The sequence below is a fragment of the Mustela lutreola genome, chromosome 2 (genome assembly GCF_030435805.1).
Source record: "Mustela lutreola isolate mMusLut2 chromosome 2, mMusLut2.pri, whole genome shotgun sequence".
Taxonomy (NCBI): domain Eukaryota; kingdom Metazoa; phylum Chordata; class Mammalia; order Carnivora; family Mustelidae; genus Mustela; species Mustela lutreola.
In genome coordinates this window covers 177,655,770-177,670,772 of record NC_081291.1, presented here as the reverse complement: position 1 = coordinate 177,670,772, position 15,003 = coordinate 177,655,770, and the positions used below count along the sequence as shown (strand labels likewise).

General features: G+C 35.0%; 1 long non-coding RNA gene across 2 annotated transcripts in view; it reads left to right on the top strand.

The window, feature by feature from the left end:
• The window catches only part of LOC131825210 (uncharacterized), a 93,390-nt gene that overhangs the window by 28,499 nt on the left and 49,888 nt on the right, over positions 1–15,003 (top strand). The window lies entirely within an intron of this gene.

Sequence of the window (15,003 nt, the reverse complement as noted above, 5' to 3'; positions counted from 1 at the left end):
TTGTGATATCCCCTATCTAAAAAGAAGCACCAGCACCTCCATCATCAAAGTATTCTAGAGGAAAATAATAGAATAATATAGCAAAACTTGGATGAGGTAGAGTTTGCTCTGTAATGTCTCAAGTTCTTTGACCTTGGTGAGTAGAGTCTCTCATGCCATCCTGATTGTGACCTATCTTATTCTTTCATTCTGAATGTGTCCAGTTTTTTTTTTTATTGTTTTAAAAGATTTTATTTATTTATTTGACAGAGAGAGAGAGAGAGATCACAAGTAGGCAGAGAGGCAGGTGGGGGGGTATGCAGGCCCCCTGCTGAGCAGAGAGTCTGATGGGGGGCTAGATGCCAGGACCTTGGGATCATGACCTGAGCTGAAGGCAGAGGCTTAACCCACTGAGCCACCCAGGCACCCCGTGTCCAATCTTTTAAGGGAAAACTTTGTCGTTTATCCAGACCCATGACATTCTGCTGGTGGAAGGAGGAATCTCCAACTTTTTGTTTTAAAGACAACAGAGTTTTTTTGATAAATATTTGTAAAACTTTGACAGTGATACATTCTTGCAGAGAAGCCTATCCTAGCTGGGAAAATGAATTGAATATCAAGCATACTATTTTTTTCTCCACCCAGATAAACACTTAAAGGACAACATGGCTCTGCTTCTCTTTAGTCACTGATGAGGAAGGCAGAGTCTGGGTGTAGGGAGATGGTGATGGGGAAAGTCTGACTAATGGCACTTGGTTAGGAAATTTGTTGGGATATGTAAAAAGATCAGATCTAAATTGAAAGTCATAAGCCACACCCAGGCCAAGAATTCAAGCTTCTCTAAAACAGGAATGTTGGCAGTTGCCTAATTGTGGCTTATTTGGGCTATAGATTCTCACACTATGTGTGCAATGCTACTGATGTGGGAAAGAATAATATATACTGATATTTGAATCTACTATCTACTGAACACTGCGTAGTGATGTATATTAAATGGAATATATTCCATAACCACAAAGCATTATTATTTCATCTTATGAATGTCTAAACCAAGCATAACTTTTTAATAAGAAATAAAATATGGGACTTTGCTTTTCCAAGACAAATAGAACACCCCATCATTTAGAGCAGAGGAATAAATTAGGAGATGTGTGAAAAATTAAGAGTTCCCACAATATATAAATAAATGAAATACCATCTAGAAAATCCTTAAGATGTGGTATTTTCTTCCATGACCAGTCCTTTCTTATATTTAGGCTGCTAATAAAATACTCAGAAATTACTGACCCAAGTGTTAATATTACATCCTGGATCTGAAAAATGAGAGAAGGGTCTTAAAAGCAAAGGAAAAAAGTTCAGAGGAGACCACAAAGGGGAGACTGAACTCAGTTCAAGTTTGAAGAAAGTGTAGAACTTAAACTTAGACAGAAATGAAATCTTTAGGCATGGGAACCAACATGATCAAGGGCATGGAAGTAGGGCTCTTGATGAATCATTTTGGAGCCAACAGGCAGACTGATCTGGCTTGAAGAGTGTAGTTATGTTGAAGATAAGAGGCAAAATTAGATTTGGGACAGAATGTGGAAGGAAAAAAATGACAGGTTCAAGAAATTAATGTAAAAATAAAATTTTAAACTATCACAGAGATTTTATAGAGTATTTTAGATTTTATAGCATTTTTTAAAAGTCAAAGTTAAAAAAAATAGAAAGCAAAAGTTACAAATCATGAAAGTAATACATTGGGCTAAATCAAAGTTTAAAACTTCTATATAATAAAAATTAAAAGATAAGAAATGGTATGCCTTTTTGGAAGACCATTTGCAATTTCTAACAAAACTAACACATTCTCACCTAAGTACCCAAATTAATTGAAAACTTGTGTTCAAACAAAAGCCTGCACATGTACGTTTTGTTTATAATTGCCAAATAAGTTCTTATTTATAATTGCCAAAACTTAAAAGAAATCATGATGTCCTTCAATAGATCAATGGATAAATAAACTGGTGCATCTACACAATGGAATATAATTCAGCAATAAAAGAAATGAGCTATCAAATCATAAAAAGACATAGAGGGGCTTAAATGTATATTGCTAAGTGAAAGAAGCGAATCTGAAAAGGGTACAAATTGTGTGATTTCAACTATATGACATTCTAGAAAAAGTAAAACTATGGAGATCCTAACAAGATCAGCGGTCACCAGGGGCTCAGGGGTAGTAGACTGGGAAGAAGTGGTAGTGCACAGGCAGTTTTTAGGGTAGTGAAACTATTCATGCATGAAACACTTTGCCAAAAGACTTTCCTCACCCATCCCCATAAAACAGAGATACACAGAGCAAAACCCAGCTAAGTATCTTCAGTAAATATTTTTTGCATGGCCAAAAGTCATACTAAATGATCTGAGTAATTTTGCTTAATGAGGAGAGAAAAATAAACAACCCAGGGACAAATATTAGCTGTCATCATACCGTGAGTCCCCGAATAATCCCTTAAAACTACTTAAAGTTATATATATGATATAGCGGCACCTGGATGGCTCACTCAGTTAAGTGGCTGCCTTTGGCTCAGGTCATGATCCCAGGGTCCCGGGATCAAGCCCTGCATTAGGCTTCCCCTTGAGTGGGGAGCCTGCTTCTCCCTCTCCCTCTGCCTGCTGCTCTGCTTACTTGTGCTCTCTATCTGTCAAATAAATAAACAAAATCGTTTAAAAAATTAAAATTATATATGATATAAAATGTATATATTAAAATTAAAATGTATTAAAATTATATAGTATATATATATATAACATATAGTATATATGTTATTTAATATAGAATAAATGCACATTATACTAACACATTTATAATGTTGAAAAATCTTTTAAAAAACCTATAAGAACTCCAGGAAATACATTTATATGTTAATATCAATTGTCTGTTGTTGGTTAGATTTTAGAATTTTATTTTCTTGTTCCTATATTTTCCACATATTCTACAGTAAGTATTCTTTTAAAAAGTAGGAACAGTGCTTCAAAATATGTATAAATGGGCATAATTATCTATTTTGTATTCCTCAATTACTATTTTTTTAAGATCTTATTTATTTATTTGAGGGAGAGAGAGAATGAGAAAGAGAGTACAAGTGGGGCGAGGGGCAGAGGGGCAGAAGGGGAAGCAGATAGCTGCTGAGCAGTCAGATGCAGATGGGGGGATGTTGATTCCAGGACTCCTGGATCATGACCTGAGTCTAAGGCAAATGCTTAACCAACTGAGCCACCCAGCCACCCCATTTTTTTAAATATCTTATTTATTTGAGAGAGAGACAGAGAGAAGTGAGAAAGATCTCAAATACTATTTTAAAAATAAAGCCACAAAGTTTCTTCCAACTATAATGAAATAACAAAAACTGAAATTAATCTCCTGCTGTAAACAATTGGCAAAATATATGAAACAACTATTTTCCAATATGATAAAAGAGAAAATGCAGGACTGGGATGCCTAAGAGAAGGTGAAAAAACAAAGGTGAGCTTTATTATTTTTTTAAATTTTATTATTATTATTATTATTAACATATAATGTATTATTTGCTTCAGGGGTACAGGTCTGTGAATCATCAGTCTTACACACTCAAAGTTGAACTTTACATTCATACTGGCTTCCTGCTTGGGGCCAATAACGAAACATAATACAGGGTGGGGAAATGCAGACAAAGTACAGTTGGTGACACTGAGCTTAAGAGATGGGGATTAGACCTGGGAAGGCTGAGGCAGCTAGAAATTTTGGGACAAAATTTCTGAAAGTAGGGAGTTATGAATAAAAAAAGGTCTGCATTGGGGTCCCAAACTGGTCTTCATAGATACTATGTCTGACATACATAGACATAGGTCTCCTTGTAGCATAGACAAATATGTTCTACTAGATTGACTTTCCTGCAAATAATAACCATGAACTCTGGACAAAATGCCAAGGAAATTACATGAAAGAATTGAATAACACAAAACATCAGGTAAATTCTGGAATTAGAAGGTAAATATTTTAGCTTGAGATCAAGCTGCACTTAGCACCATGTAAATGGCTAAAACTCAGTAGAAAACACTGTGTCTTTCAGGCCTGGAAATTCGAGTGCAATTGCTGGAAATTGAGGGAGTATCCAGAAAAAGAGCACACTAAGGAGGGAGTGCCACAGTTTCTGCATATGCACTCTGCCTAAATCTCTTGGTACCCATGAGCTATGAATGCATGGAGCTGACTTTAAGCCACTCAGCTAAGAATTTAAAAAAAAAAGAAAAACAAACAAAAAAAAAACCCTAAAGGTCGAGCAGTTATCCAAAAGGCAAAATTTGCGGTCTGAGTCCAACCATGATAAATGTCTTAAAAAACAAACAAAATAAACAGTTTTGAGAGAGTGACAGAAATATAAATAAATGACCAGGAGACTTTTTTTTTTTTCTAATTACCTTCTTTAAAAGATATCTAATTATCATCTTCAAGAGATAATTAACTCTTTAAAGAAAAAATAATGTATTAAACCAAATGGAATAGTTAACAAGCCAATAATGGAAATAAAATGATATATTCAATTTCAAATATTCAATTAATCTGTAAAAAGTAAGAAAAGAGAAAAATAAATAACAAGTGGAATAATTAGAAAATAAATTCAACATGGTAGATTTAAACCCAAATGTGCCAAAATTACATTAAATGCAAATAGCCTAAATACCAATTAAAAGGCAAAGATTATCAAAGTCTTGATTTTAAAAAAAGATATACATTAAATATTAAAAATATAGATTAATAGTAAAGGGATGAAAAATACAACATGAAAGCACCAATCAAACCTGGAGTAGCATATAAATATCAGACAAAGTAGATTTCAGAATAAGGAATATTATTAGGGGTAATGAAGTATGTTTCCTAATGAAAAAGGAGTCCACTCATTAAAAAAACAAACACAAATAACAATCTTAAATGTTTATGCACCTAATAACAAAGTTTCAAATTACACAAAGGAAAAACTGAAAGAACAAAAAAGGAAAAGAAGACAAAATCTAATTATAGTTGGAGGTTCCAACATCTTTTTCTTGATAAAAGTAAGTGGAAATCAGCAAAAAATACTAATGACTTGAACAACATTATCAATTGACTTGATCAAACTGACATTTATAGGACATACCATCCAATCACTGAATAATATACACTCTTCAATTTCATACTAAAGATTGCTTAAAATAGACTATTTAATGGCCCATAAGATAAGTCTTAATAAATCGGAGAGGATTGAAATATATGTAATATACTCTCTGACTAAAACAGAATTGAATTAGGAAATAATAACAGAAAACTAAGGGGGAAATCTTCAAGTATTTGTAAATTAAAAATTACTGTTCTAAATATCCCATATATTAAAGAAGAAATCACAAAGAAAATTAGAAAATACTTTGAACTAAGAATGAAAATATAATGTCAAAATCAGTGAGAACAATTAGCTTTTTATGGTGAATTTGTTCTTTTATTTGCTTATATTATAAAATAAAAGGTCTAAAACCAATAATCAATAATAATCCATAGGAGTTTATAAGGCATTTCTTCAAGTGTAAATTAAAATCAGAGTAAGAAGACAGAAATAATAGAGACAAAAGCAAGGAGTGGATTAGAAAGCTTTTAAAAAACAAAACGTAAACCTGAGCTTTTAGAAAAAAATTGAGAAAATTCACATTCTAGTTTCAAGAAAAACAGAAAAGATACAAATTATCAATATTAGAACTGAAAGAAAGGACATCATTACAGATAGTACATATATTAGTAGAATAATAAAAAAAATTATAGACAATTACTGCCAAAAAATTCAATTACTTGGGTGAAATAGAAACTTTCTTCATAGATAAAAATTAACAAAACCTAAAAAAAATATAAAAAATTAACAAAACCAAAAAAGTAAAAGAAATTGAATTTGTAACTCAAAATCTTACCATGAAAAAACTGGTAGAAAGATTGTTATACTGATGAATTCTACCAATTATTTAAGGTAGAAGTAAAACCAATTTCACACATATTCTTCCAGAAAATAGAGGAGAAAGAAAAGTTTATGAATCCATTATTCAAACAAAGACACAAGATATCTCCTCAGGCAAGGGAAACAAAAGCAAAAATAAACTACTGGAACTACACCAAAATAAAAAGGTTTGCCCAGCAAAGGAAACCTTCAAAAAAACAAACCATGAGAGACTGTGGACTCTGAAATACAGATGGTTTTGGAGGGGAGGGAGATGGAGGTTTGGGTGATCCTGGTGGTGGATATTATGAAGGATACATACTGCATGGAATACTGGGTGTGGTGCATAAACAATGAATTTTGGAACACTGAAAAGAAATAAAATAAAATAAAATATTTTTTAAAAAGGCAACCTACTGAAAGGGAGGAGATATTTGCAACTCATATGTCTGATAAGACATTAATATCCAAAATATAGGGGCACCTTGGTGGCTCAGTGGGTTAAGGCCTCTGCCTTTGGCTCGGGTCATGATCCCAGGGTCCTGGGATTGAGTCCTGCATCGGGTTCTCTGCTCGGCAGGGAGACTGTTTCCCCCCCCCCCTGCCTTCTTGTGATTCTCTCTCTCTCTGTCTGTCAAATAAATAAAAAATATCTTTAAAAATTAAAAAAATATATATCCAAAATATATAAAAAACTCCTAGAACTCAATACCAAAAAAACAAATAATCCACCTAAAATACAGGCAGAGGACCTAATAAACATTTTCCCAAAGAAGACATACAGATGGTCAACAGACATATGAAACGATATTCAATATCACTAATCATCAGGGAAATGCAAATCAAAACCACAAGAAGATATATCGCCTCTGACCCTTCAGAAGGCTAGTATCAAAAAGACAAGAAATAACAAGTGTTGATCAAGATGTAGAGAAAAAGGAACCCTTGTGCATCATTGATGGGAATGCTAATTGGTATAGTCACTATGGTAAACACTATGGAAGCTCTTCAAAAAACAAAAATAGAAATACTATATGATCCAATAATTCTACTATTGAGTATTTACCTAAAGAAAACAATAAGACAATTCAAAAAGATATATGCACCTCTATGTTTATTGTAGTATTATTTATTTACACCAAAGAGCCAATTAAAGCAGAAAAGAAACACTATGTGTAGTATTATTTATTATAGCCAAGATATGGAAACAACCTAAGTGTCCAATGATAGATGAATGGATAAAGGAGATAGATATATTTAGTGAAATATTAGTCATAAAAATGAATAAGATCTTGCCATCTGTGACAACATAGATGGACCCAGTGGGTATTATGCTAAGTGAAGGAGGCAGACAGAGAAAGACAACACTGTACCATTTCACCTACATGTGGAATCTAAAAATAAAACAAATGAGTTTTGTTTTTTTAAAAAAAGCAGAAACAGACCTGTAAATACATAGAACAAATGGGGGGGCAAAATAGCTGAAGCAGAGTGGAGTGGTACAGGTTTGTAGTTATTGAATGAATAAGTCATGGGAATAAAAGGTAGAATATAGGGAATATAGTCCATGGTATAATAGAGTTCTACAGTGACAGATGGTAGCTACACTTGTGGTAGGGTAGCATAACATATAGAACTGTTGAATCACCAAGTTGTATAACTGAAACTAATGTAACATTGTGTGTCATTTATACCTCAAATTAAAAAAAATAGAAAGAAAACAAAAGAACAATATCTCTTACATACATTCAAAAATTCATTTAACATATTAGAATATGATATATTGTAATATAGCATAACTAAATAGAACTTAGTCCAAGAAAGCAATACTGATTTTATATTTGGAAATTAATCAGTATAACTCGTCATATTAACAGAAAAAGAAGAAAACCGTTAATCATTCCAATAGATATAGGAAAAACATTTGATAAAATTCAATATCCATACATGGTAACAGTTCAGTAAATAAAAAATAAAAAAAATCTCTTCTACTATTGATAATCAGAGTAAAGACTAGAGTTTTCCTATATCCATGGAATGTTACATTCTATGTCTAGATGTCCCCTCAATTTGATACTATTACTGATATCTGAAATTGAGACTATCAAAAGTAAAACACAATTTCCAGATTAATCTATTACCTATAGCGGCAACAGTTAAAAATGAACAAATACTAGAATATAGTGGTAATTTGTCTTCAGTAAATTCTATCTGAAATTCTTTATTATCTCTCAGCTTCTAGATTCTCTGATCCATTCTACCCAGAATTTAAGAATCTCTTAGACTTTATTTTCCTTCTCAGAAGTCTGTTCCAGATACCAATTATTATTCAAATCAATGGTGCTAGGAATTAACCTCAGAGTCATTTACACATTGTTCCCTGATTACTTGTGCTCCCAAGTTTGATATATGAAGTGTTACACTCTTCACTGTAATACCCTCTCCTTCTTTTTCTAGATAGATGAACTTATATACTTTTTCAAGATAGTAAGTATTTTAGGCTTTGCAGGCCAGGGGGTCTCTGTTTCAAATATTTAACTGCACTATTTTAGTGGGAAAATAGTCATATATAATATATAAGCAAATGGAGCTGTGTTCAAATAAAACTTTATTTACAAAAGTAAGCAGTGACCTGCATTTGGTATGTGGGGCACAGTTTACTGAACTTGTTCTTTGATATCTCTTCCCTCATTCAAAGGATTACTCAAAACCCATTTTATAGTTAGGACTTGGAAGACCAAGTCACCTTGCTTATTGTCCCTAATATTGCAGTTATTCTGGGAAAATAAATAAGAAAGTTAACTAAATGTATGTGGAGGAACTACTAAGAAATGCTATCTGTGTATTTGCCTTCTATCTGCTATTAGAGTTAAATTACTGAGGACTAGAACCCCAGGCTCCCATTGTTATGCACACAAAAGATGAACCAAAATAAACCATGATCATGGTAATCAAGATGACATGTAAACTTTTTAAGAAGTATGCAATTAGAGCTTATAATAAAAAAAAAAATTCAGTTAAGAGAAGAGCACACACTTTAAACCTTTGCTTGATCTGTTTCTGGAAGGATCAGGTAGTTTGTAACATAGCCAAAGGAAAAATAGACGCTTATGCAATGTTAATTCTTTTTTTGGTTTCTAAGACTGGATAAATGGACACAATGGAAAATAATAAATAAATATAATCTAGTATACAGTATATGCTGGGGCTATGTTTGGTACATTTATGTATATTTATAGCACTTATTTGAGCTACTTGGTTAGAACTGCAATAAAGAATTAATCCAAGAACAAATACCAGTATTACAGCATATCACAAGTGCTTTTAATTAAGACTTAGTTTTAAAATGTTAGCTAAATACTTCCACAGCGTTCCATTCTTCCTAATAATCCACTGACAAGCTCCCTTGATCAAGGGCCAGTGTATCTTCAACAGTGAAATAAATCTCGTTCTAATCAAAAAGTGATCATATTATTATAGTTCCCTAGAAACTGCATTTAGCACACAAAAAGATCACACATATCTGCCTTGTTGGAGAGCACTGGCTCACACATGATTTGTTGGATATGCCTAAGAGAGTTTTGGCTCAGTTTGGCTTATTTTGAAGTCAGGATAATTGAACCCTACTCTTCCATTCCCCATGTTAAAACCTCCCTGCTGTGTGGGTCATTACCATCCCCTTTGACCACATTTGTGTTAAGTCATAGGTGAGCCTCCCAAAAGCAGCCTGGTATCTTTCCTTTCCATATAACATTTCAGAGTCTAGGGTCTCCTCAGCTGAATCAAATAATTTTCACAAATAGATGTTAGAAGAAATATAAAGTATCAAAACAGGCAGGTAGGCAGAAACCTGTATTTTTAGTGCCTTCAAGTCTCCTTTGGTTAACATTTAATTGGTATTTGGAGGTATGTGCTTAAAACAAGTGTTCATTGCTGTATTTTCACTACCTAGCACTGATGGGTCTGTAATCAAAGGAACGAGACTGATACAAAGCGAAGGTCAAGCAAAGCTTTATTTCACGCCAAGCATTGAGAATCAAACCGATCAGTCAGGACCGCCTCTTACAGAGAGGGTGAACTCTGCCTGCCTTACTAACTTTTAAAGGGCAAGGGCCATGTAGTTGAGCCTGGCCACACACAGGTGGCAATGAGATTGCAACACACAGAGAAAGCTGCATAGTCATGCTAGGTCACACACAAGTGACCAACTGAATCACAATTTACCCTATAGTAGATATTTGAACCAGCCTATCACCTTGGTCAGAATTGGCACCCAAAAGGCACCCAAAAGGCGGGGCCCACACTCCTTGGTGGCTAGGGATACAGTATGCACGCCCCACTGATTGGATGTCTCCACCTGGCCTGATCCACCCTTGTATTTGGGCTTTGTTACGTGGGACTGGTTTTCCCGACTTGCTTTTCAGTAAGTCCTCTGGGGGGGGGGGGGGGGTCAGTTTAAGTTTTACTGTATAAACAACAAAATGGCTGTTCAACTGAGATGGAGCCACTTTGGCTAAATAGGCCCTAACAGCACAATTCCCATTATATGTCAGATTAATAAGCGAATCAGTGACCTTAAAATGGCAAATTAAAAGTTTACAAGAATTTGCATTCCATCTCTTGTCTGTAATCTATTTTACCATCTATTACAACCAGATTATTTTTAAAAATTGAAGTTAAACTTCCCATACTTGGTCATTTCTTTTGATCAATGAATACTGTATGACTAGAGTAGAATTATTATTTTTTTAAGATTTTTTATTTATTCATCTGAGAGAGAGTGCTTGCGAGCAAGCAGAAGCATGAGCAGGGGTAGGGACAGAGGAGAAGCAGGCTCCCAGCTGCACAGGCTCCTGGGTGAACAGGAAGCCTGGATGTGGAATGTGGGACTTGGTCCCAGGATACTGGGATCATGACCTGAGCTGAAGGCAGAGGCTCAACCCACTGAGCCACTCAGGTGCCCAGGGTAGAATTATTAATACAAGAGGTTAAAAAAATACTTTTTAATCCTCTACCAATAAGGAAAAGAAAGGCTCAGAAGGGAGAATATACTTTCCATTTCAATCTTAAACCTCTTAAAATTCATTCATGAAAAATCTCTTTTCTCTGTAAAATCTAGGAAATCACACGGAATTTATCCTAGCTTATTAAACAGAATACCTTCATACTTGCCTGTGTTTTGTGTATTTTTCTTTGCAGTCCACATAAATTTCAGCACAGGCATAGTGTGCCTGGAGAGAATACATTATAGCTTAAGGAGTCATTTTCATTCCAGATCCCATATGAATTTACTCTTTTCCATATTTAGAATTAACATCTGGAGTAGTCAGGGTTCCATGAGCCATGCCAGCTGCACTGATGATTCAGGTAAGGGGAGACCCCATGAAATTCAGGCACTACTCCTGACAACTAGCGACCACAGTTTTACAGAGCATTACTACAGCAGGGAGGAGATTATTATTTATCTTTCTGTATTTGATCCCTTATGTGTGAGAAACAGATGCCACTGTGACTTGTCCAGACTGCTCTAATTCCACTACCCCAAGGTTGCCTTTTACTTTGCTCTTTTCTGGGTGTGTAGTTTCTAAAGGAAGCCAACGTGCCCTTATTTTATTTGGAAGAGAATGCTGTTCAAGGGATGAATACAGAGTGCAAAGGAGACAATTCTCCAGATCTTTTACATTCAGTCAAAATTCTCAAAGGAAGAAGATAAAAAGTAAATTAATCAAAAGAAAAGGAAAAAAACGATGTGACTGAACTAATCACTGTTGTTAACGGGTGCCCACCATGTGTCCTACACTATGCAGGAAGTATAAATGGACAAATGAAAAACTAGATAGATAGATGATATATAATAGATAGATATATTAAAAAGTTGTTTTTCTTTACTTGTTTATAATCTAATGGAGAGGCAAAACTTACCCACCTGAAATAGCAAAAGCATAATTAACACTGATATTTATACTAAGTGTAAGAGACATTCAAAAAGGCGGGACAGATAGTGTTATATTATTATATAGAGTTACCTTTGATTTTCCTGTGAGTGGTATTCTAATTCAATCCTTGTTGGCAACCTAAGCACTTTACTAAGAAATCATCTTCCTTATTCAAACTTCCAGAGTTAAACCCTTCTCATGGAGCCAGAACTAAAGCTATCAACCAAACCCTAGATCTGGGCTTTTTGCACTCATGTTTTGACTTTGTTAGATATGTGGCTGTGGACAAATGACTTGACCTCCCTCTGCTTCAGTTTTCATATTTGTAAAGAGAAATATTTCTAGAATGTTCCTCATATGAGTATATGAAGATTGACTAAATTCATCTCATTTTTACAATAGTGTCCACTATAATATGTACTCACTGTTATTTCTAGTATAGTGCCTGATAGTGAGCATTATATATTTGCTATGATTTCTGGTTTCTACCACCACACAGCTTAACTTCCCCAAAACATCATATATGATTTGGGAAGGATAGACCACCACAGTATCTTACAATTGGAAATTTACAATTGCTGAGTGAATGAGTCCAAGGCAAGCATGGTAGGGATAGGTTGAGTATGCCCAGAAGGTAGAGGAATATATGATGTGAAAAAATTGGCCTGATCCTCCCATTTCTTTGAGTGAGGAAATGGCTATCTTAGAGAGTTAAGAAGACTTCACATCCACAGGCTGACAACTTAGATCATACTATTCCAACTACATCTCAGTATACTATTGTTATGGCTGGCCGCTTTTCTATGTGAGCCTCCACTAACCAGAGGAGGGCCATGTGTGTCACTGCTTCTTTCTTCCTGAAGGTGTCATAAAGATGAATTTCCTTAATGTCATGAGATTCTCAAAGATAATCATCATCAGGGCTGCACTGCTGGAAAGCAGTAGGAAATTAGACATGATAACCAATCTTCTCAAATCATTCAGCTATTAGTTTCAATTTCTTCCCAGGAAAATTTTGTACTCTGTTTTCTACTAATGAAAGGTCCAAAAGTTCACACCTACATCTGCAGCTAAAAGAGGAATGCCCAATTAGCCTTGGAATAAAAGATAATAGTCTCAGAAAATAGCATATTTTACATTTCTACGTTGTTTTGCAGATTTCATTTTTACAAATATTACCTGCATGTGTCTTCAGAAGATGGAGAAAGCAGTTGTCCTTATCTTCATTTTTGATGAGGAAACTGTGACTTAAAGACATAAAATGTTTGATCCAATCACCTTTTCACACTAAAAATGGTATTAATTCCTTTTAGTGGGCCATCAATTCCATTGTCTTTCTAATCTTCATGACTGAAAACTTGATTTTTTAGAAATGCTGATAAAACTGCAAAGAAGAGCAGTTTAAATTATTTAGAGGTCTTAATCTGACTCATTGATTTATATTTTCCCAATTATATTTGTATTTGAAGAGAATGAAAAAGAAATATTTGCTCTTTCTCCCAAAACCTTTGACCCTGTCCCGTAAAGGAGAGTCCCACAGTTCCATCTGTGAACACAAAACTACAAATTATATTACCTGTCTCCATGAACTTCCTTTTTATTACTTCTTGGATCTTAGTTCCACATAGCTGGTAACAAACAAGTGGTGTCTAGTTCCCACTCCACCCCTGCTCCTCCCTGTGTTCCAGATAAGGGGAAAAAAAAAATCCCTGTAATCGTAATCAGGGTACAAAGAGGAGCAAGTGCCAAGAGTTCTTCTGAACTGGGATAGAAAATGCTCATACTCCATATTCTTATTGAGTTATTTGTACTTCCACAAACTATTTACTGAAAACTTTTGATGAGCTAAGCTCTGGAACAAGTGCTGAGAAAACAGATTTAAAAGATAATCATAACATTTTAGAAGTAAGATAAAATAAACCTGAAGTGAAAGAGCTTCTGTCCTATAGGAGATCTCAATTGCAATGTTTTATTAAAATGCTATATGTTAAATGCTCTGGGATGCCTAAAGAAGGCTTTCAGGGGAGTAATATTAACATACAAAAGATCATTTGAGAAAGAGGAAACATCTGTTTCCACTGAATGCCACCAGAACCATTGCAAGTTGTCTCTGTGGGAAAGGTAGAAAATAAGGGCTGGGAAGAGTTGCTGTTCCCATTCCCCCATTCAATGGTGTTTCCATATAGAAGAAATCAGCATTGGGGCACCTGGGTGGTTAGGTGCTTTAGCAGCTGACTCTTGATTTCCTCTCAGGTCATGATCTCAGGGTCCTGTATTAAGCCCTGCAGGGGTGGGCTCCCCACTCAGCAGGGAGAGTCTGTTTCTCTGCCTCTCCCCCTGCTTGTGCTCTCACACCCTCTCTCTCACAGAAATAATATCTTTTAAGAAAATAAAAATTAGGGGCACCTGGGTGGCTCAGTGGGTTAAAGCTTCTGTCTTTGGCTCCAGTCATGATTCCAGGATCATGGGATCGAGCCCTGCATCGGGGCTCTCTGCTCAGCGGGGAGCCTGCTTCCCCCTCTTTCTGCCTGCCTGCCTCTTTGCCTACTTGTGACCTCTGTCTGTCAAATAAATGAAAATAAAAATCTTAAAAAAATAAATTTTAACTCTACATTAACTCTACATTAGTAGATATGTAGAGATAACTCTACATTAGTCAAATTTTTTTTTTTTGTTAGCTGAATTCTTAATGTTGAGTAATTTTAAGGATAAAAGTAATCCATATTTTTTAACATGACATGTCTCCAGTTATTGATTAGCGGCCTGTAGTATATGATAATTAGGGTTTAAAAGCTTAGGAAAAGAGCCCAAGCTGCTGATGGGAAATAAACATGTCCATCTTCCCATCCTGGTATGACCCACTGGGTTTTTCTCAGGGGCAAGGGCTGCCTACTCTGATTAGTCAGATTTCCCCTTCAATTGGTGTGCTTCACCCACTCAGATTTTTAAAATATTCTGCATAACATCCCTGAATCATCTTTATCAGAAATGTGACCTAATAATAAGAACAGCTTTGGTCAAGTGGTATTGTTTGCTCCCAGCTAAATGTGCTCTAGAGGAAATTCTCCATTTAGAGCAGAAACTAATGGCTCTGAGCAGAAACTAATGGCTCCATG